The following is a 23,976-nucleotide window of genomic DNA, read 5'->3' as shown; positions in this document are numbered from 1 at the left end:
TTAATTTTGATTTAGTTTTCCAGATGTATTGCTTCCACAGTCTCATTTTTTAACCTGTCTCTCATCGTTGTGCTCTTATTGCTGTGTTTCTCTCTCTCTCTTCTCTCTCTCTCCTTTCTTAGTTTGCATTATATCTAAGGTTGTACCGAATACTATATAGTTGGGCAAGTATTTGGCCGGAGCTGAATAGTTGCCTTTTTGGTTTTGACCAATTTTTATGGCACTTGCAGCGCACATTACAAGCTGCATTTGCTGGAGACTTTGTGTGCTCCCTCATTGCACGCGGACACCAGTAAAAAATACAACCCGCTAGTCACTGCTTGCAAGGATAACAACACGTTTTTATTTCTACAAAATAGAAATGCATCAGCAAAGAACTCTGCTGCCACCAAACATTCTGAGCTCTGTCGGCATGTGCGGTCGTTATAAACACAAACAACGTCATTAATGACGTGATTGCATTTTATACAATTCTACAATACTAATTGGCTGAGCCCTATACATGTAAGGCCTGCTCTGTAGGGGATGCCGGGTCATTGGTCCATCTTCATCTGTCCATCTTCGTTCACGTGGGTGCTGCTGGGCAAATTACTCTATAGTGGATACCATTAAACTGGTAACTGAGATTAACAGCAGGCTAGTTCTTCTGCAGGTCTGGGGCATAATTGGCCACATGACAAGCCTGCGTGGATCTACTTTTCAGGCTTCAGAGGTTGGCAAAAATACATACCATTGGGAGGGTTCATAACTGTGCATTATAGAGTTTAGAGTAGCGCAGAGAAAGTAGTGCACTCCCACAGCATCCCGTACTCTGGGCACTAGTTACCACATACATTTAAACAAACATCCTGAACAGCATGCCATGGAGGTAGGAAAGATAGACGCATGTTAATGTTAAAGGATATTTGTACCGCACACTTATCACCATGGAGTGGTCCCCTGGCGGCTCTGAAAAAGGGAAGGAGGGGGAGCGAGTTAGTGGGAGTGAGCTGGAAAAATGCAAGAGAGCAGTGATGTGCTGTTGGCGACCTCAGCCCAGTGGGTCCGTTGGCTGGGCTTGGGGTGCTTTCCATTCGGTAGCCATTGTGTACTGTTGTGCGAGTCCGTGTGTTTTGTTTTGTTGTTGCAGTGTAGTGAAGTTTGTGCGGTTTGTTGTGCTAGAGAGGTGTGGTTGTTTGTTTAGAGTGTAGTGAAGTTTGTGCGGTTTGTTGTGCTATAGAGTTGTGGTTGTATTTGTTTAGAGTGTAGTGAAGTTTGTGCGGTTTGTTGTGCTATAGAGTTGTGGTTGTGTTTGTGTAGAGTTTGGGAGGTGTATGCAGATTACAACAAAGCATTAATTGTGGCACAATTAAATCAAGGGCCTCTTTATGTGCTATGGTCAAACATTTTTACACTGTACACAAGCTTTTAGGCACAAGGATTTTGTCAAGTGACCGAGGACACCGAGATGGAATGTCTTGTGGTGATCGTAACAGAGAGAACGGCAGAAAAAAACATGCTATAACTGCAACTTGTGAAAAGCAAAATACATAGTGCGAAATTATGCTTATTCTACTCTAAATGCTTTTTGCACGTTTTTTGTCTGCATTGTGAATTCGAGGTGTTTAAGAACAGGTTAAATCGGTGACTTACCCCCTGAAGTGTGCCTGAAATAAACCTTTAATGAGTCTAGCAATTATTGTATAGTATTCTACAAAGACACATTTGTTATTCCTATTCTTTCTTATTTAGGATCAGTGCTCAAAGTTCTACAATTGTGAAACCCCCTGTTTTTTTGAGGCCCGAAAAAAGAGAAAACCCCCCTTTTTATTTTATTTTTTTGCGGTAGCAAGGGACAACATAGAGCAAGAGAGAACTCGTGGGTTGCAATGGAGAATTCCGGAGTCGCAGGTACCACGCTTGGTGACTCCCAAATGACGTCCATGTTAATCCGAATATCTCATTTTCAGCCGGAAATCAGCTGAATACTTAATAGAAACCAAATTTCGGTGCACCCCTAAATAGATCAGTCATTCCTTGTGTTTTTGTATGCACCCGCTGTGAGCAGGTCGGGGCGCCTGCATTTCCCCTCCAAACGCCCACAGCCTCCCTTGTTTTCATTTAAAGGCACGCAACATCTGCAGTGCTATGCAGTGAACCATGCCGGGCTTGCCGAATAGGGGCAGCGTGAAGACTTGAACAAAGAATGGGTCCGTTCTTGCCAAATGGATCTGTAGTATGGCATGCACGGAAACATGATAGCAGCGAGGTTTTGGTGCACTCTGCGAGATCTGTGCTGCACCTGCTGGTTACAGGTTCCAATCCAAAGAAACGCGCAAGTAAAAGGCTCGGGGCCATTGGTTAATAGGAATACTAGTCATTTGACAGTCCCTTGCAATGTGCTTTTGTATGCGCTAGAATCAAGATTTTATTTTTCTACACACAAGCCAGATAATGGACCTAGTTGCGTGTAGCATTCCACGTGGAACATGTCACTCACGGGATCTTTTTGGCTGGACATGTCTGGACTGGCTGGCAACCGCTTAACATTTGGGACTAGTAGACAGCCCTGAAGAGAGAAGCGTGCCATCTTTAGCTTTACCTCACGTTTTTTGTAGTAATTATTGCGTCACATAGGTGGCTCTCGCCACCAAATGCGCCAAAATCATTATTATTGGAAAAAAAGAGAAAAGAATGATAGCTGGTTGTAGTGGTAACTGAGACCACAGACTCAGAAGTAGGACTACAAACTACTCCCACCAATAACCTTCCTCCCCACCCCCCAAACCCTCCAAATCAGGATCCCACAGTATAATTTAATTCTAAAGGAGCCTTTGCTCTGATTGTTATTCAATGCCTTTTCATGTGCATATTATTTGCAAAAAGGTCTCTTTGGCGCATCAGTTACTGCATGTGACTGGTATCTCCAAGGTTGCAGGTTCAAACCCATAGAGATCTCTAAGGTGCACTGCAAAATTTGGATCCTATTGTGATATTTATATCGCTGCTGATTGTGAAATGGTAATGATTTCCTGCAGTTAGGTGGGATTGTGACAGTGCTCACAATCCTTTACCAAAAACCAGGACAGGGTTTTTAAATTAAAAAAAAAATCCTGTATGTACGTAGCAATTCCGTGACGTCTGGTCACCCTACTAAAGAACAATTTATGTTTATGCCATTTTCGCCAATGAGCATGTGTTTTACAGTGAATCTGCCAATCATGATTTATGTTGGAAAACACAAGTGTTCTCATTGACTGTGTGGGCTGAAAAGTGATCGATCCTTTGTTTGAAATTTGCTCACAGCCGTCTTAGCCTGCCGAGCAGAGTTTTATTCCCTATCCAGCCCTCTCTTCCTCGTGTTTCTCCATCTAGAGCTGCTGCCTGCCAGGATTTCAGCAGAGCTTAAACACATCCCAAGCCGGAAAGAAAGATGCAGGACCCAGCTCGAGGATGCCACTGCTGGGAAAGTTTATTTATAGAAAGCTCTTTAGGAGTAGCCGGTGTTGTATTTTGTAGTGATACCCTATGCTTATAACTCTATGCACAGGGCCCAGAAACCTTTGGCTTCCAGACGTTTTGGACTACAATCCCCATCAGCTCTAGTAAGTACCCCCATTCTACTCCCACCCCACCCTACATCGATCCTTTACCCCACCCATGCACCATACCCCCACTTTCCTCTAATACCCATCCTCACACCACTGTTTCTACCCATACCCACCTTTACCATAGCACCACACCCACACTACCCTCACTCTCTACACAAGCCCGCTTTCTCTACTCACGATCTCTACCCCATTCTCTCTTCCCCCACCCACCCTAGCATGATTCTCTCTAACCCCACTCATCCAATCTACCCCTACTCTTTACCCCATCCTACCCCACACTCTCTAACTCACCCACTCTATGCCCATGCTCTCTACCCTTACCCAAACTCTAAACCCACCGACCCACCCTCACGCTCTTTACCCACCCCCACGCTCTTTACCCACCCCCACGCTCTTTTCCCACCCCCACGCTCTTTTCCCACTTCCCACCCCCACGCTGTTTTCCCACTTCCCAAGCCCCCACCCACCCCCACGCTCTTTTCCCACTTCCCACAAGCCACCCACCCACCCCCATGCTCTTTACCCACCCCCACGCTCTTTTCCCACCCCCACCCACCCACCCCCACGCTCTTTTCCCACCCCCACCCACCCACCCCCACGCTCTTTTCCCACCCCCACCCACCCACCCCCACGCTCTTTTCCCACCCCCACCCACCCACCCCCACGCTCTTTTCCCACCCCCACCCACCCACCCCCACGCTCTTTTCCCACCCCCACCCACCCACCCCCACGCTCTTTTCCCACCAACACCCACCCACCCCCACGCTCTTTTCCCACCCCCACCCACCCACCCCCACGCTCTTTTCCCACCCCCACCCACCCACCCCCACGCTCTTTTCCCACCCCCACCCACCCACCCCCACGCTCTTTTCCCACCCCCACCCACCCACCCCCACGCTCTTTTCCCACCCCCACCCACCCACCCCCACGCTCTTTTCCCACCCCCACCCACCCACCCCCACGCTCTTTTCCCACCCCCACCCACCCACCCCCACGCTCTTTTCCCACCCCCACCCACCCACCCCCACGCTCTTTTCCCACCCCCACCCACCCACCCCCACGCTCTTTTCCCACCCCCACCCACCCACCCCCACGCTCTTTTCCCACCCCCACCCACCCACCCCCACGCTCTTTTCCCACCCCCACCCACCCACCCCCACGCTCTTTTCCCACCCCCACCCACCCACCCCCACGCTCTTTTCCCACCCCCACCCACCCACCCCCACGCTCTTTTCCCACCCCCACGCTCTTTTCCCACCCCCACGCTCTTTTCCCACCCCCACGCTCTTTTCCCAGCCCCCACCCACCCCCCCCACGCTCTTTTCCCAGCCCCCACCCACCCCCCCCACGCTCTTTTCCCAGCCCCCACCCACCCCCCCCACGCTCTTTTCCCAGCCCCCACCCACCCCCCCCACGCTCTTTTCCCAGCCCCCACCCACCCCCCCCACGCTCTTTTCCCAGCCCCCACCCACCCCCCCCACGCTCTTTTCCCAGCCCCCACCCACCCCCCCCACGCTCTTTTCCCAGCCCCCACCCACCCCCCCCACGCTCTTTTCCCAGCCCCCACCCACCCCCCCCACGCTCTTTTCCCAGCCCCCACCCACCCCCCCACGCTCTTTTCCCAGCCCCCACCCACCCCCCCCACGCTCTTTTCCCAGCCCCCACCCACCCCCCCCACGCTCTTTTCCCAGCCCCCACCCACCCCCCCCACGCTCTTTTCCCAGCCCCCACCCACCCCCCCCACGCTCTTTTCCCAGCCCCCACCCACCCCCCCCACGCTCTTTTCCCAGCCCCCACCCACCCCCCCCACGCTCTTTTCCCAGCCCCCACCCACCCCCCCACGCTCTTTTCCCAGCCCCCACCCACCCCCCCACGCTCTTTTCCCAGCCCCCACCCACCCCCCCACGCTCTTTTCCCAGCCCCCACCCACCCCCCCCACGCTCTTTTCCCAGCCCCCACCCACCCCCCCACGCTCTTTTCCCAGCCCCCACCCACCCCCCCCACGCTCTTTTCCCAGCCCCCACCCACCCCCCCCACGCTCTTTTCCCAGCCCCCACCCACCCCCCCCACGCTCTTTTCCCAGCCCCCACCCACCCCCCCCACGCTCTTTTCCCAGCCCCCACCCACCCCCCCCACGCTCTTTTCCCAGCCCCCACCCACCCCCCCACGCTCTTTTCCCAGCCCCCACCCACCCCCCCCACGCTCTTTTCCCAGCCCCCACCCACCCCCCCCACGCTCTTTTCCCAGCCCCCACCCACCCCCCCCACGCTCTTTTCCCAGCCCCCACCCACCCCCCCCACGCTCTTTTCCCAGCCCCCACCCACCCCCCCCACGCTCTTTTCCCAGCCCCCACCCACCCCCCCCACGCTCTTTTCCCAGCCCCCACCCACCCCCCCCACGCTCTTTTCCCAGCCCCCACCCACCCCCCCACGCTCTTTTCCCAGCCCCCACCCACCCCCCCCACGCTCTTTTCCCAGCCCCCACCCACCCCCCCCACGCTCTTTTCCCAGCCCCCACCCACCCCCCCCACGCTCTTTTCCCAGCCCCCACCCACCCCCCCCACGCTCTTTTCCCAGCCCCCACCCACCCCCCCCGCTCTTTTCCCAGCCCCCACCCACCCCCCACGCTCTTTTCCCAGCCCCCACCCACCCCCCCCACGCTCTTTTCCCAGCCCCCACCCACCCCCCCACGCTCTTTTCCCAGCCCCCACCCACCCCCCCACGCTCTTTTCCCAGCCCCCACCCCCCCCCCACGCTCTTTTCCCAGCCCCCACGCTCTTTTCCCAGCCCCCACGCTCTTTTCCCAGCCCCCACGCTCTTTTCCCAGCCCCCACGCTCTTTTCCCAGCCCCCACGCTCTTTTCCCACCCCCACGCTCTTTTCCCAGCCTACCCACCCACCCACCCCCACGCTCTTTTCCCAGCCCCCACCCACCCACCCCCACGCTCTTTTCCCAGCCCCCACCCACCCACCCCCACGCTCTTTTCCCAGCCCCCACCCACCCACCCCCACGCTCTTTTCCCAGCCCCCACCCACCCACCCCCACGCTCTTTTCCCAGCCCCCCCCACGCTCTTTTCCCAGCCACCCCCACGCTCTTTTCCCAGCCCCCACCCACCCACCCCCACGCTCTTTTCCCAGCCCCCACCCACCCACCCCCACGCTCTTTTCCCAGCCCCCACCCACCCACCCCCACGCTCTTTTCCCAGCCCCCACCCACCCACCCCCACGCTCTTTTCCCAGCCCCCACCCACCCACCCCCACGCTCTTTTCCCAGCCCCCACCCACCCACCCCCACGCTCTTTTCCCAGCCCCCACCCACCCACCCCCACGCTCTTTTCCCAGCCCCCACCCACCCACCCCCACGCTCTTTTCCCAGCCCCCACCCACCCACCCCCACGCTCTTTTCCCAGCCCCCACCCACCCACCCCCACGCTCTTTTCCCAGCCCCCACCCACCCACCCCCACGCTCTTTTCCCAGCCCCCACCCACCCACCCCCACGCTCTTTTCCCAGCCCCCACCCACCCACCCCCACGCTCTTTTCCCAGCCCCCACCCACCCACCCCCACGCTCTTTTCCCAGCCCCCACCCACCCACCCCCACGCTCTTTTCCCAGCCCCCACCCACCCACCCCCACGCTCTTTTCCCAGCCCCCACCCACCCACCCCCACGCTCTTTTCCCAGCCCCCACCCACCCACCCCCACGCTCTTTTCCCAGCCCCCACCCACCCACCCCCACGCTCTTTTCCCAGCCCCCACCCACCCACCCCCACGCTCTTTTCCCAGCCCCCACCCACCCACCCCCACGCTCTTTTCCCAGCCCCCACCCACCCACCCCCACGCTCTTTTCCCAGCCCCCACCCACCCACCCCCACGCTCTTTTCCCAGCCCCCACCCACCCACCCCCACGCTCTTTTCCCAGCCCCCACCCACCCACCCCCACGCTCTTTTCCCAGCCCCCACCCACCCACCCCCACGCTCTTTTCCCAGCCCCCACCCACCCACCCCCACGCTCTTTTCCCAGCCCCCACCCACCCACCCCCACGCTCTTTTCCCAGCCCCCACCCACCCACCCCCACGCTCTTTTCCCAGCCCCCACCCACCCACCCCCACGCTCTTTTCCCAGCCCCCACCCACCCACCCCCACGCTCTTTTCCCAGCCCCCACCCACCCACCCCCACGCTCTTTTCCCAGCCCCCACCCACCCACCCCCACGCTCTTTTCCCAGCCCCCACCCACCCACCCCCACGCTCTTTTCCCAGCCCCCACCCACCCACCCCCACGCTCTTTTCCCAGCCCCCACCCACCCACCCCCACGCTCTTTTCCCAGCCCCCACCCACCCACCCCCACGCTCTTTTCCCAGCCCCCACCCACCCACCCCCACGCTCTTTTCCCAGCCCCCACCCACCCACCCCCACGCTCTTTTCCCAGCCCCCACCCACCCACCCCCACGCTCTTTTCCCAGCCCCCACCCACCCACCCCCACGCTCTTTTCCCAGCCCCCACCCACCCACCCCCACGCTCTTTTCCCAGCCCCCACCCACCCACCCCCACGCTCTTTTCCCAGCCCCCACCCACCCACCCCCACGCTCTTTTCCCAGCCCCCACCCACCCACCCCCACGCTCTTTTCCCAGCCCCCACCCACCCACCCCCACGCTCTTTTCCCAGCCCCCACCCCCACGCTCTTTTCCCAGCCCCCACCCACCCACCCCCACGCTCTTTTCCCAGCCCCCACCCACCCACCCCCACGCTCTTTTCCCAGCCCCCACCCACCCACCCCCACGCTCTTTTCCCAGCCCCCACCCACCCACCCCCACGCTCTTTTCCCAGCCCCCACCCACCCACCCCCACGCTCTTTTCCCAGCCCCCACCCACCCACCCCCACGCTCTTTTCCCAGCCCCCACCCACCCACCCCCACGCTCTTTTCCCAGCCCCCACCCACCCACCCCCACGCTCTTTTCCCAGCCCCCACCCACCCACCCCCACGCTCTTTTCCCAGCCCCCACCCACCCACCCCCACGCTCTTTTCCCAGCCCCACGCTCTTTTCCCAGCCCCACGCTCTTTTCCCAGCCCCACGCTCTTTTCCCAGCCCCACGCTCTTTTCCCAGCCCCACGCTCTTTTCCCAGCCCCACGCTCTTTTCCCAGCCCCACGCTCTTTTCCCAGCCCCACGCTCTTTTCCCAGCCCCACGCTCTTTTCCCAGCCCCACGCTCTTTTCCCAGCCCCACGCTCTTTTCCCAGCCCCACGCTCTTTTCCCACCCCCACGCTCTTTTCCCACCCCCACGCTCTTTTCCCACCCCCACGCTCTTTTCCCACCCCCACGCTCTTTTCCCACAATCACCCACCCACCCCCACGCTCTTTTCCCAGCCCCCACCCACCCCCCCCACGCTCTTTTCCCAGCCCCCACCCACCCCCCCCACGCTCTTTTCCCAGCCCCCACCCACCCCCCCACGCTCTTTTCCCAGCCCCCACCCACCCCCCCCACGCTCTTTTCCCAGCCCCCACCCACCCCCCCCACGCTCTTTTCCCAGCCCCCACCCACCCCCCCCACGCTCTTTTCCCAGCCCCCACCCACCCCCCCCACGCTCTTTTCCCAGCCCCCACCCACCCCCCCCACGCTCTTTTCCCAGCCCCCACCCACCCCCCCCACGCTCTTTTCCCAGCCCCCACCCACCCCCCCCACGCTCTTTTCCCAGCCCCCACCCACCCCCCCCACGCTCTTTTCCCAGCCCCCACCCACCCCCCCCACGCTCTTTTCCCAGCCCCCACCCACCCCCCCCACGCTCTTTTCCCAGCCCCCACCCACCCCCCCCACGCTCTTTTCCCAGCCCCCACCCACCCCCCCACGCTCTTTTCCCAGCCCCCACCCACCCCCCCCACGCTCTTTTCCCAGCCCCCACCCACCCCCCCCACGCTCTTTTCCCAGCCCCCACCCACCCCCCCCACGCTCTTTTCCCAGCCCCCACCCACCCCCCCCACGCTCTTTTCCCAGCCCCCACCCACCCCCCCCCCCACGCTCTTTTCCCAGCCCCCACCCACCCCCCCCCCCACGCTCTTTTCCCAGCCCCCACCCACCCCCCCACGCTCTTTTCCCAGCCCCCACCCGCCCACCCCCACGCTCTTTTCCCAGCCCCCACCCGCCCACCCCCACGCTCTTTTCCCAGCCCCCACCCGCCCACCCCCACGCTCTTTTCCCAGCCCCCACCCGCCCACCCCCACGCTCTTTTCCCAGCCCCCACCCGCCCACCCCCACGCTCTTTTCCCAGCCCCCACTCACCCTACCCCCACGCTCTTTTCCCAGCCCCCACTCACCCTACCCCCACGCTCTTTTCCCACTCCCACTCCCACTCACCCTACCCCCACGCTCTTTTCCCAGCCCCCACCCACCCACCCACCCCCACGCTCTTTTCCCAAACCCACGCTCTTTTCCCACCCCCACGCTCTTTTCCCAACATCACCCACCCACCCCCACGCTCTTTTCCCAACATCACCCACCCACCCCCACGCTCTTTTCCCAACATCACCCACCCACCCCCACGCTCTTTTCCCACTCCCACTCACCCTACCCCCACGCTCTTTTCCCACTCCCACTCACCCTACCCCCACGCTCTTTTCCCAGCCCCCACCCACCCACCCACCCCCACGCTCTTTTCCCAAACCCACGCTCTTTTCCCACCCCCACGCTCTTTTCCCAACATCACCCACCCACCCCCACGCTCTTTTCCCACTCCCACCCACCCTACCCCCACACTCTTTTCCCACTCCCACCCACCCTAGCCCCACTTTCTCAACCCCACTTACCCCCCCCTATCCACTGGTGCTTATAAATGCAAAATGAAAAGCACAGCAGTAAACACCAAAACTATTGACTTTGCGAATGCTTGATTTGTTTGCCGCAAGGGAAAAGCTTGTTTTGTTATACTCACACAGTTGCTTGGCAGGACAATAGCATGCAGACCTATTAGCTCACTGCCACTCTGAGTGGCACTGGAACACAACATAATCACAGGCTACACCCTCCCTCTCACCCCTCCCCACACCCCGCCACTTCTAAGTAAGGTCTAGCCTACTCGCAACAATCCAGACTGTATGGTAACAGGCCCCAGGGAACACCTATTTGGGTTAATCATTGTGGCGAATGGTGCATTTGGTAGAGCATCGGGTCTTCTGCAGTCACTTGGAGAAGGCTTTTTTTTTTTATAAGGGCTGAGTCACCGCGGTGCCCTTTTCTATGGAAAAACTGGGTATTGTCTAGTGAGTGGCAAAAATACTCAAGGACTTCCTGTTGCGTGTTCGCTCCGAAGGACAATCTCGGCGATTTGCCTGAAAACCTAGAGAATTAGGACATTAGTCACGTTGGCTTGGCAGGATGGAGAAGCTAAAATTATACAGGTGGCATGGAAAAAACGCAGAAATACACGCACCGTAGATGAGCAGAGATGGGACTAATCACCGAAGGCCCCTGTTTGCAGCGCCGGTTCGCTGCTGTTGGACTTTCCCTGTAAATGTGGCCGACACTGCAGTTATATCTTTTATATAAATGATTTCAATAGTAAATGGAAGACCGTGCCCACTCAAGCATGACACGTTTGTTAAACCTACTTGGAGGTGGGGCATGGGGGGCGCGAGTGCGCTAAAGCCCAGAGTCTTTTGCTTGTAGCCCCAGATAGAAGCTCATGAGCTACAATCAAAGTTCAAGAAGCCCCTAGTCGCATCAGTCCCGACATGAACGTAGCCCCTGATCTTTTCCAGACATAGCAGCAAACCTGTCCACGCTGCTTTCCTTTCTCCAGTGCACTTCAACAGGTGCTCTGTGCAGCGCCGGTTCTGAAGTGAATGTCTAGGGCAGTGGTCTTCAAACTTTTTTGGCCTGGGCCCCCCTGAGTGAAATTTGGGCAGGCCGGGCCCCCCCAAAAATGCCAAATGGACAGTATGTATTATGCTCCGTCGCCTGCTCCCCCATCCCATTCCCAACACAGTCTGAGGGCCAGTAATGGCTGGTGAATTCTTTAAGTGTAGGGTCATAACTATTCCCCCCCAAAAATGCCATTGCGACCGAGCGCACTAAGGGAGCCCGAACCAATTAATGGGGGTCTGGTTGGAGTTTCCCCCCATGAATTTATTTTTAAATAATGGGTTAAAATGTTACATTGTAGAGCATACTTTAAAAAAAAAAGAAGGTACATGGACAAACAGTTTTCAGTTGGTGCTGGGGGAACCAGGGGCCAGGCATGATATTTTTGACTGGACATCTATGATAGAAATCCAGTAAAAAAATATCATCCCTGTCCCCTGGGCTGCGCAGCGCCGCAGATGGTGAGCTGATTTTAGCAAGTGGGTTGGGGGATTGTGCAACAAAGGCTTTCAGGCATTTTTAAAATGCCTTTGTTGTACAACCCTCCTTCCCCCCCACTTGCCAAAATCAACTCAACGGACCAAAACAAACTAGCGCGCACGCGCACACACACACACACACACACACATTCATACAGCAATCCCTCTATCATTCACACGAGCATCCATCACCATATACTCACTCATAACACAAGCATACACGCATCCATTGTTGGGCAAAATCACCTGCAGTACACTTTCTTTCTGGTCTTGCAACATACAAATTACCCAAAATCCAGGGGAATTTTTTGAGCTTCTCCTTCTATACTTCGGAAATGGAGGTGTAACTATTTAACAAGGTCAGACAAGATCTCCTCCCAAAAGTAAGTGATGTAATACTACATCTAGTAGTTTTGTACAGTAGGCATGTAATGAGGCATTTGACCTCTTAATGGAATTTGCTGCCTTTTCCAAAGATCAAAGTGTGTTCTTGTAATTCAGGACATTCCTGTGAGGAATTCCACCATCCGCACAGGGAGTGTGCGCTCGCCTGGGCTTTTTTAAATTTTTTTTAATTTTTTTGATAAATGAAATGAATGATGGATACCAACCTCTGAGAAATGAGTGCGGCCATTCCGCACCCATTTCATCTGCTTCCCGCATCAAACACATAGTCACCTGTACTATGGGAAGACACAGCCTACAGGCGCCATCTTCCCCTGTCATATTCACATGGAATGTGACAGCCCTGCGTACATCAAAGCATTCCAAGAAGGGGGAAGGCACACCTTCCTCCAGCCATGAGCAGCCTGATTAAAATATCAAAGGCTCCATGGATCTGCATTCCTTTGTTCTCCGGCTGGTGGCAGTGCATACCAATGGGAGATAATAGAGCCAAGCCTGCCGAGTGGGCTTGGTTGCGAAAGAGAGAACAGGAAGATGGAAGATGGGACTAACACCCCTTTGGTGTGCAATGTGTCAACTTCAACCTAGTTCCCACCCCTCTGTATGAAAGGCAGTGAAATGCATGTCTGGGTCCACTATTTACTGTAGGCGAACACCTGCAGAGCTGACCCCTTTCAGAGGGGAGAAGTATGTGGTTTGGGGAAGACAGGAAGTCTGCTCCCAGAACATACTTCAAGGGAAAACATGTGCTTTAAGAGTCACTGAGGGCTCAGTTAACCAGAGACACTTTGTACTCCTACGTCCCATCCCCTTTCCTCCATACTTGTGGAACATTCCGTTCTTTGGGACGGGAACGGAGCACTTTTGTCAAAAAGCATAAAAAATGAAATGTTTGTCCTTTTATTTTGACGCGGGGTACCGCACGTGGCCGGAACCCTGCCCTCCTAAGCTCTGCTCCATGCATCGCCCTTCTGTCCTTTACCGCGCGCGGTCTGGGCTGAATGCACTAGCATCACCGGGAATTTGTATTCCCTTTGTCCTTCCTTCCTGCTCCGGTTCCAAGGTCATCTAGTCTTCTGTCTATGCCGGAGCTTCTGGGATTCGTGTCCTATTCTTCATGCGAACGTCATTCTGTGAGGGCAGATCCCTACTCTCTTTGCTTGGAGTGTCTAGGCCTGGAGCATCGCTGGGATTCTTGCTATTGCGACTCCCTCTTCGTCCGGTCTTCTTTGGTGGGACGAAGTGTTTCAGCACGTTTCTCCACCTCATTTACAGCTTTTCATTGACGAAAAGAAGAAATGTCCCGTAAATTCTTCACTTTTTAGGGCGCCCCGGCCAGGAGACTCCTTCAGGGGTCTTCCAGGACTGGGAGGGGCTTGAGTAGCTCTGTCACCAGGGGTTCCCCTGAGGTGCCTCACAAAGGGCCTAATAGTCGCACAGGAGTGGTCTCCGAGGGTTCCCGCAATAGACCTGCCAAAACCGGACACTCCGAGGTCCACCGTTTGGGTGCTAAAATTCAGCCCAGTTCTTCTGTGGCCCTGGTTACTGGGGTACGCCCTGAGGTCTCTATTTCCAGAGCTTTCCACACGGATACCGGGGTACACCATGAGGTCTCCATTTCTGGAGCTTTCACTGAGTCATGGCTTGAGGCCCCTCTTGAGGGAGCTATTAGTCCCGTTTACAACCTGATGTTACTGATGTTACTCTTCTTGGGGCTAATTCCAGCATCAACCGAATCGAGAGATCCTCTTTGAAGGTACGTACCTCAGCCGTCCCATGCTCAGGGTCGTGGCGGTACCGGTTCTGTCGAGGGGGCAAAGAAGGCGGTCACGGACCACAGGCCTTCCAGTACCGGCTCTGCTGAGGTCTCTCCACTGGGGGCTAATTTTGGGGCAGTTTCGAAGATATCCATTAAACATCCGAGACCTTCCAGCACCGGCTCGGCTGAGGATCCTTGTGTCAAGGCTAAAGTGTTATTTAAGTCTCTTGTCTCCCCTGAGGAGACAATTGCCTCATCTCCGCATGTGACGCAGTTCTCCACAGGTGTCGACAAAATGGCGGCCCAACCTCCATGTTCCACGTGGCCCTTTTGGATACCTCTCTTACCACCAACGTTCATGTCTGGTGCTGGGAGCATTTCTTTTGGCGCGGAGCAGCCTTTTCCACGCTACGTGGATAACAAAAACCTGTTCCGCCCTTCATTCGACTGGCGTGCTTGGGCACCGCTGCCTCATCCAGTCTCGCTCCCTCCTGCTTCCGCACCACTGATCTATGTGGATCAGGCCGGTGATGAACCCTGCGGGCAACCATCCTCTTTGCATTCTTGGGGGTATGCCCCTCACGAGCAGCCTCTGCCTGTTCCAGTGCCAAAAACATCGGCTGAGGATGTGTTTTTTTGGGAAGTTTCTATGCTCATTCACTCTGACCCCAGGAGGGTGTATTTCAAAGGTGTTTTCAGGGAAATGTACCCGGAACCTCCTCTCCCACCTTCTGCCCCAGCTGTCCCAACGCAGGTCCCGGTGGTTCCAGTCCTCCACTGCTTCCTATCCAACCTCCTCCGCCACTCCCTCCTTTGCCCCCACTATCGCCTACAGAGAAGACAACGGCAGAGCAGGATAACACCTTTAAAACCCGAGGCAGTATGTGTGGTGGACCAGTCTTTGTTCCTGCTTCGCTGGATGAGCCTCAAGAGGATCAGGATGGAGATGAGCAGCTCTGCTCTGTTAGAGCATTCCATGACCGGGTCCTGGATATGATGGCCCTCCTTGATATTCCAGTACCTGAGGCCACCACTCCACAGGAGGGGGTGCTTTCTGGAGGCTTTACCCTGTCACCTCAGGAGCGCACCAGCCTGTTCCTCCAGAAGGACATCTTGGCTGAGGCCCATAAGGTCTGGGATAAACCCCATACCGGCCTACACCTCAACAAGAGGATTGACGCTCGATACAAGCTTCATGCCTCTAAGGTAGCCTGATCAGCTTGACCGCACTCTTCCTCAACATTGGTGGCACCTGCCACTCTCCAGTCCAAACAGGTCTCTGCATCTTCCACGGCAGCGGCCCAAATCCGTTTCAAAGAAGATAAGCTTTTGGACGCCTTGGGCAAGAAAGTCTTAGCTAATTCGGCACTCCAACTTCATCAAGCTAACACCGAGCTCATCCTGGTAGCTGCCAATCTGAGGCTGTGGAATGAGCTGGCCAATTTCCAGGAGTGTATTCCTGCGGATAGGCTAGACGACTTTAAAGCCGGTGTGTCGGGTGCCAAAGTGTTGGCACAGGATCTACTGGAAGATGCGCACACCACGTAGATACTTCTGCTCGAGGCCTTGTGGTCAGGGTTGACATCTCCCGCCAGGCGTGGCTCCACGTGACCAAGTTCTCAAAGAAAGTGCAAGACAAAGTTCTAGACCTTCCTTTTGATGGCAAGGAATTGTTCCATTCTTATACAGATGAGGAACTCACAAAGACAAAACAGAGTAGTCAAACTGCCAAATCTTTATCGGTCCTGGTGAAAGCTCTGACTAAGGCCCCTTATGCACAGAGGTCAGGGTCCCAGACTTGGTCCCTCTCTGGATTCTGAGAGTTTCAGGATCACCGTGCGCGCCGTACTGAAGCTCCGGTTGGCGCCCCCCGTCGAAAACAACAACGGCAAGGTGGTCGGTTTTTCTCTTGCCCATCAGCCTTCTCTGCAGGGACAGGTAGTCTACCTGCCGACAAGTCATCCAAATGATATATTTGGTCGGTTGCATGAGGCTCCAGTGGGACGATCAATGAAGATCGGTGGGTTTTGTCCATTGCTTGGGCAGGCTTTCGCTTGCCCCTCCCCCATACCTCACCCTTCAACTCTCCCTTGCAGCAGATCAGGCCACCCTCACTCAGAGCCGAGGTACAGAAACCTCCATACCTCAGAGTGGTGGAGCCTGTTCCCCCTCGGGGAGCAAGGGGAGGGCTTATACTCCTGTCTGTTCAGTGCCCAAACCCAACCAGGCTTGCCTGCGCACTATCCTCGCTCTTTCCTAGTTCAACCTATCTCTTCCTCAAGAGAAATTCAAGATGATCATGCCCTGCCAAATAAAGTCCTCTCTTCGGAAGGGCGATTGGCTCAGTGTATTGGACCTCCATGATGCGTACATGCACATTCTGATTTGGAGCCCGCATGGGAAATATCTGTAGTTCTCCGTGGGAGCAGAACACTTTCAGTTACGAATACTCCCTTTTGGTCGCAGCTCGGCAAGGTGCACAAGAGACTCCTCTGAGGGCCCCGCAGCGGGTATGCCAAAACCGGATTTTCTTCTGAGGTTCCCCGGTTGGGGCTAAGGTTCAGCCCAGTTCTTCTGTGGCTCTGGATACCAGGGTTCGCCCTGAGGCTTTCGCATCTGGAGCTAACTGTACCGAGTCTTGGCTCGAGGCCCCGCTCAAGGTGGCTATATGGACAGGGGTTAAACCTGAGGTACCCCTTCTTGGGGATAAATCGGACACCAACAGAAGTGAGGGTCCCTCATCGAGGGTCTTGACTGTTAGTTATATCCCTCAGCCTTCTCACATGCATGTCCTTGGTGTTTGAAGGCTGTCACGCACCACAGGCCTTCCAGTACAAGCTCTGCGGAGGATCCTCCACTAGAGGCTAATTCTGGGGCAGTCCCTAACATGTTCAGTAAACACCCTAGATCTGCCAGTACCGGCTCTGCCGAGGTTCCTTGTTTCAAGGCTTAGATGGCACGCAAGGCCCCTGACTCCCCTGAGGAGACTATTGCCTCACTTGCTCCTGTGACGCAGTTCGCCCCAGGTGTTGACAAAATGGCAGCCCAACCTCTGCGGACCACAGTGGCCATTTTGAATACCTCCCTTACAGCAACAGTGTAGTTTGTGTTCGCACTGACAATTCAGTGGTGATGTTTTACATCAACAAGCAGGGCGGCACCAAGTGTTCTCTCCTTGTGGATTTTGCCATACAAATTTTGGACTGGGCCATCCAGCACAATGTTTGGCTCCAGGCTGTACACATCCCAGGTCACATCAATGTGGCTGCAGATTCACTCATTCGCCAGTCTGCATCAGTTACGAGTGAGAGATGAACAGCAATGTCCTCTCCAACATTTTCCATCAATGGGACACTCCAGAGGTGGACCTCTTTGCATGTTCTTCAAACAAGAAACTGTCTATTTATGCGTCCAGGGACGGGCTCGGAGTGTCCTCCCTGGGGGACGCCCTTGAGATCTCGTGGGACAACATGAAAGCTTATGCTTTTCCTTCATTGCCTCTTATGATTGGTTGCTCTGCAAGCTCAAGAGCACATCGAACTGCACTCTCCTGTTCAAGGCGCCTTGGTGGTCAGCCAGATTCTGGTTTCCGGAACTACAGCATTTGTCAGTACTTTCCCAGATCAGATTGCTGCAGATTACCGACCTGCTTCACCAGAGCAGTCACCAGATGTGGCAACCCTCGCCACAATCATTCAGCTTGGCGGTCGGGTGCATGAGTTCAGATCGTTAACACTGTTCAATCTGTCCAACGACAATGTGTGCATTATCCAAGCAACCAGGAAGCCTTCTACGAGGGCTCAGTACAGGAGCAAATGGCTACAGTTTTGCCATTGGTGTTTAGCTAAACAGCTTGATCCCAGGCAAGCTTCGGTCGACACCGTTCTCTTTTGTGTCTTATCTGGCCATTTCTGGCATTCATGTTCTGTTATGCAGAAGTTACTTATCCGCTATTCTGGCCAACCTGTCCATGGACAGCTGTTCCTTTTCATTGACTAATCCAGTCCTCAAAAGGCATTTTGCAGATCTCTTCATCTCTTCTCAGCTTGGCGTTATGACATAATCCATTTGAACCCATGGCCACTTTCGATCTTAAGTACCTTTCTTGGAAGGTTGCCTTCTGATCGCAATAACATAGTAAGAGCTCCAAGCCCTTTCCGTGGAACTTCCATTCCTCACTTTCCACAGGGATAAGGTTGTGTTTCGCTCTCATCCTTGCTGATTTTCATTTTCATTTGAACCAATCGGTCTCCTTACCTGTCTTCTTTCCTAACCTGGCATCTGATGCAGAGAGTTTTACACAACTTGGATGTCAGGCGAGCCCTGAAGTTTTACCTCGATAGAACGAGTAAACTCAGAAGCTCCTCACAACTCTTTCTCACGTTCAGGGGAAACCAGCTTCCAAAGCAACTATCCCCTACTGGAATGCCTCATGTTTTTCAGAAGCCTAAAGCATTCAAGGCCTTCATCCACGGAAGAGCATCCATGCACATCTAGTCTATGGCAAAGCGACTGCTGTTGCCTTCCGAAAGTATGTCCCTTGGGGGTCCATCACCAAGGCGGCTTCGTGGGCCTCCCCATCGGCTTTACCTGAGCTCCAGGGCTGATGCCCATTTTGTCCATGCTGTTCTTCAGAACTTATTCCAGTAAAGGGGGTTTTCCATCCACCCGTACTACCTATGGTGTGTGTTTGGGAATCTCCCACAAGTATGGAGGAAAGGGAACGGGACGTAGGAGTATAACATCACCGTAGTGACTACCTTACTCCTAGTCCATCGTCCCCTCTAAAAGGTATCCACTATTATTGCTTAAATGGTCTCAGACCTGGCGATAGAAAAGGACTGAAGGACGGAGCTCAGGAGGGCAGGGCTTATGGCCACGTGCGGTACCCCACGTAAACATAAAAGAAGGACAACAATTACATTTTTTATGCTTTTTGTCAAAATTGCTCCGGTCCCTTCCCGAAGGACGGAATGTCCCACACGTATGGAGGAAAGGGGACTATGGACTAGGAGTAAGGTAGTTACTACAGTGAGTATCTTTGTTAATCTGCAACAGACAGGAGGAACTTGGGTATATGTTGTCACCCCCTTGTCTGTCCTGTTGCAGATCACTCTGGTCCTGACCTTGTGCATTACAGAATATTGTTGGTGGGGACCAAGGATTGCTTCATTAAGGTAAGCTTAGCCTACATCAATGGCTGGGGACCATTTGGCTTCAAAAGAGGGCTGAACCCCTCACTTAGCAGATCATCTGAAGAAGCAAGGTGGAGGACTCATTTCTACCTTAACATTTTCCACCAGTGAAGGAAGGCCAGGAGTTCCAAGAGGGAAGCAAGATCCCTCCCTTAAACATCTCCCAGGGAACAGAGGGAGATACCGGACTCAGAGGACCCATCCAGCAGCTCCATAACCGGTACCCAGCCAGCACACAGCATGCCCTGATAGGTTCTGACAGCAAGTTTCCTAGGTGGTATGTGCCAGAGAGTCTCTGGACAAAGTACAAGATGTTGCTTGCGAATACCCTCCTGAGGTTTGGGCCATCCGCCTTGAAAGGACACGAGCCCTGCGAAGAAGCTAGGAGTTCCACACAATCTTTTTAAGGACAATTTCGAGGCAGGCGAGCCCTCGAACTGCATCCGGCTGCACCTCTGACTGTTGTCACGCCGCAGTTGACAGAGCCGTCCTGGACGCCTAGACCAGCATTCCAGATCCGCCAACCAGCACATAGATGTTCTTGGTCATGAGCCACCACGCCGGACAGCCTGCAGACGTCCGTCCAGACTTGCTTGCCGAACTGCCTGCTGCCTGGTAGCATCAGCTGTCTCCCGCCACTAACTCTGTCTCAAGGGCTGTGAAGCACCCTGTAACTGCCTTGACGCTGTTGAGCACCAAGAACTTCTTCAGCACCAAGTACATTGAGGTGCCCCTAGAGACGGTTACAACCCTTTGCCCCTTTGGTGCTGGAACCAAATAATCTTGAACTATAAGACTGATTACTTTATCAACTACCCTCCTGTCAGTTTCACGAATGTAATGGGATGCACTCTGGATACTGTCTGTCCTCTGTGTTCCTTTAAGTGTGGGTTGTAATTGTAGTGTGCTAGAACTGTCTGTTGTAGTAATAATAAAGTAGATATTTGAATAGAACCTTGACTGGACATTCTCTTTTATAATTGGGTAATTGTATTTTCATTGTGTTGCAACTAACCAACGAGGACTTCTAATTCACTTGTATTCCAATCTGTTGGATCCCTTCTTGTGTATTAGAGGTGTGGAGTTGATTGATGGTTTAGAAACCTATATTCATCCATGGACCACTGGTGCCCCGGAAGTTGATTTGCCACATTGGTGGCAAGCGGTTGGATAATTTGGAGCCTTGCGCACAGCTTAGTCACCCAATGATAAAAGTACTGTTTCAGGAAACGTTTAGTTACTGCTCGGTAATTGTAATCGTCATGGAGCTTGACATGGAGATTATAAAAGGCATGACCAAGGATGTCCTGCGCATCTAATGTCAAGAGAGGGGACTTCCCCACAGCAATTAGGTTAATAAACCTGAGTTGCTGACCAGCCTCCAAGCTTGGGTAGAAGCGAGGGCGGTTGGAGAGAAGACCCCAGGGGACGGGCTAGGCCCTATGTACCCGAATGGACAAGACCTTCCAGAGGGTGTAAATGACGAGGACAACTGCATGAGCAGCGTTTCTCGTCAATCATCCTGCTGGGGTCAAATGTGGTTTCTCAACACTCAAGTGTCAGTGAGGACAGGGGGCTAGTGCGGCATCCTGCAGGTCCCAGGCCTCAGCACAGTCTCTGAGGGACCCAGTAATTGTAAGGCGCTTAATGAGGTAGCGGCTAGAAAGCTCTTGCTCGAGGAGAGGAGACTAGCGCTAGAGGAACAAACAGCAGGACATGGTCGCCATTGAGCGGGACAGGGCCGCCATAGAGCTGCGCAAGTTGGTGCTTGAAGAGAAGAAAGAGGCCAACAGATCCACCTCTATAGTCGCTCAAACCAGAGTGCCTGGGATAAGCCCCAACGGCACATCCCCAAAGACTTGGTACTGGCTTAAGAAGTAGGGAAGGATATTTTCGACTGATTTGAAGTACTAAGAGCTTGCATTCCAGCTGCAGGAGGTGGATCAGGTACTGTGGGGTGCAGCCCCAATGTGTCGCATACCGACATCAGGGACTGTTACTTTAGTTAAATGTTGAGTTAAGGCCCATTTATGAGAGAATAAAGGCAGCCCTCCTCAGGATGTTCTGTAAAGCCCCAGAACAGTATCTGAAGAGCGTCTGAGAGCTCGGAAAGAAAAGTGGGCAGACATTTAAAGCATTCACACACTTGTCTTTGAAATATCTGAGCGGGTGGATGACTGGTACCAAAGTTGACACATTTAAAGGGATGTACAATTTGATTGAATGTGAGTACCTGTTGAAAATGTGTGAGGTTGACCTACACCAGCATCTAGTGGACAAGACTATCACAAATCCTAGGGAGCTTGCAAAGGCTGCCAACAGGTCTGTGAGCACTCCAGTCCAGAAAAAGACTTAGGTGAGCACACCCAAACCGGAAGAGAAATCAGTGGCAAAAAAGTAAACCAGGCTGGGAAGGACAAAGCTCCAACCCAATCCTCTTGAAAGTCAGGTCCTCAAAAAAGCGAAGGGAAACCCCCAAACTCTACTTCAGCCGTGCACACCGAAACAAAGTGCTTTGGGGCCGCTAACACTATGACACCTGGGTTCTCACCACCCAAATGTTAATAATACTCAACTCTATCTAGAGCACGTGTACATCAATGGACTCAAAACTCATGCAGTCCAAGACACCACGGCTAGCATCACCTCTGCCACCTGACAGTGGGCACAGCCAGGCCAGTATTTTGATGGGCTTCATTTGTACGCAGGTGGATTTGATGGTAAGAGTAAATGCCACTTGGCGATAGTCGTGTTCAGCTGGTGAGGTGTAACGACGCAGCGCTGTATAGGGGTTGAAGACTCCATCCCTTTCCCATGTCGGTTGGGTAATGATCTTCCTGATCCCGAAATATTTGCAGCGGCTACACGATCTAGGGCCAAAGAGAATGCCAGATTGAATGCACTGAAAGCCTTAAGGTCTTTAGTGCTTCCCGAGGGCTTGTTGGAAGGACCGGCATGGCCGCTAGCACCTAGTCCAGTTCCACAGACTGAGTCGCCTACTCTGACAGGAGAGTGGCTAGTAGCCACGGAGAACCCTACTTTGATAGCAGGGGACTCCATGACTTCAGAGTTGCCTGGCACAACGCAGGAATATGAGGTGGAGGACCAGGTGGGGCGTCGATCTGATGAGTTTGCATCAGCTGGGGGCCCAGATCAGACTGACTTCTACACAGCCCAGAAAGAGTGTCCCACTCTGGAGGTTCTTCGGAAGGAGGCGGAGGAGCAGGCTAAGGGCAAGGCGCCTGGACTGTTCAAAGTGTATTGGGAGGATGGACTCCTGTACTGTGAGCCAAAGGATTCTGAGGGCGAGGACACCAGAAGGTTGGTGGTTCAGCAATGCCACAGAAAGTTCTGTTTGTATTTGGCTCACCAATTTCCTTTAGCGGGTCACTTGGGAGTGACTAAGACATCGGACTGGTCGTCTGCACACTTTTACTGACTGCATTTCGGCATAAAAGTTAAGGAATTTGTCCTGCCCAACTTGTCAAGCTTCTGGCAAGTCAGATGGTGCCTCAAGACCCCCTTAATTCCACTACCCGTGGTTGGGCGGCCTTTCGAGAGAATAGGCATGGATACTGTGGGTCCTTTGGATCCTCAACCAGCTCAGGGAAACGATATATCTTGGTGGTGGACCATGCCACGAGATACCCTGAGGCTGTCCCTCTGAGGAGCATCAAAGCCCCAGTGGTTGGCAGATCAGCATATATGAAGGCTATGTGGGAAGAGTGTGGAGTCTCCCACCGGTTCTTTACCTCCTTTCATCCACAAACCAATGGGCTAGTTGAGTATTTCAACAAGACCCTGAAAGGCATGATAGGTGGCTTGGAAGAGCACCTGAGGATAAAATGGGATATTCTCCTGCCATGCCTTCTGTTCGCCTACAGGGAGGTGCCACAGAACAGAGTAGGGTTTAGCCCCTTTTAAGCTTCTGTTTGGACACCCTGTATGAGTTCCCCTCAGTCTAGTGAAGGAGGGATGGATGGGAAAGCAAACCCTCATCTCCGTCACAAGATAACCATGTACTTGGCCTTCAGTCTAGAATGGCAATGTACATGGAACAGTCAACAAAGAATCTAAAGGCCAGTCAGGAGCTGATGAAGCACTGGCACCACCCGGACCACAGTGACAGTCTATTCTCCAGGCCAGTGGGTGTGGATTAAGGAGCCTGTCAAACCCAGTGCCCTTCAGGACAAGTGGTCTGGGCCTTACTGTGTGCTGGGAAAGGTCAGGGAGGTGAATTATCTCAATGATGTGAAAGGACCTAAAGAGATGTGCTGGGTCTTTCACGTCAACTGGCTAAAACCCCATTATAGTCGGGATGACTTGGTCATGTCCTTAGTGACTGACGGAGAGATTGAGTAGGAGACCTATCTCCTCACAGACCTCCTGCACACTGAAGCCACAGAAGGGTCAGTTGAAGGTGTCAACCTTGCAACAGACATGTCAGAACAGTAACTGACAGACTGTTGCTGTTTACTGGGACAGTTTGCCGGTCTGTTTTCACAGACTCCCTGACGCGCAGATTGGTGCACCCATGATGTGGACACTGGACACCGTAAAGTGCTGAAGAGTAGATTTCACCGGATGTCCGATAAGGTCAGGGACACCATCAAGGAGGAAGTTTCCAGGATGTTGTCCCTAGGATTGATAGAGCCATCCCACAGCCCCTGGGCTAGCCCAGTGGTACTGG

At 54.4% G+C, this 23,976-nt stretch overlaps 1 protein-coding gene across 6 annotated transcripts in view; it reads left to right on the top strand.

The window, feature by feature from the left end:
- EGLN2 (egl-9 family hypoxia inducible factor 2) overlaps positions 1–23,976 on the top strand; it is a 233,482-nt gene that overhangs the window by 196,419 nt on the left and 13,087 nt on the right. The gene's annotated exons all lie outside the window — the stretch shown is intronic.

This window comes from Ambystoma mexicanum, chromosome 2p (genome assembly GCF_040938575.1).
Source record: "Ambystoma mexicanum isolate Mex_15411 chromosome 2p, UKY_AmexF1_1, whole genome shotgun sequence".
Taxonomy (NCBI): domain Eukaryota; kingdom Metazoa; phylum Chordata; class Amphibia; order Caudata; family Ambystomatidae; genus Ambystoma; species Ambystoma mexicanum.
The sequence above is the reverse complement of the archived record's forward strand: the minus strand, read 5'-3'. Positions and strand labels throughout refer to the sequence as shown.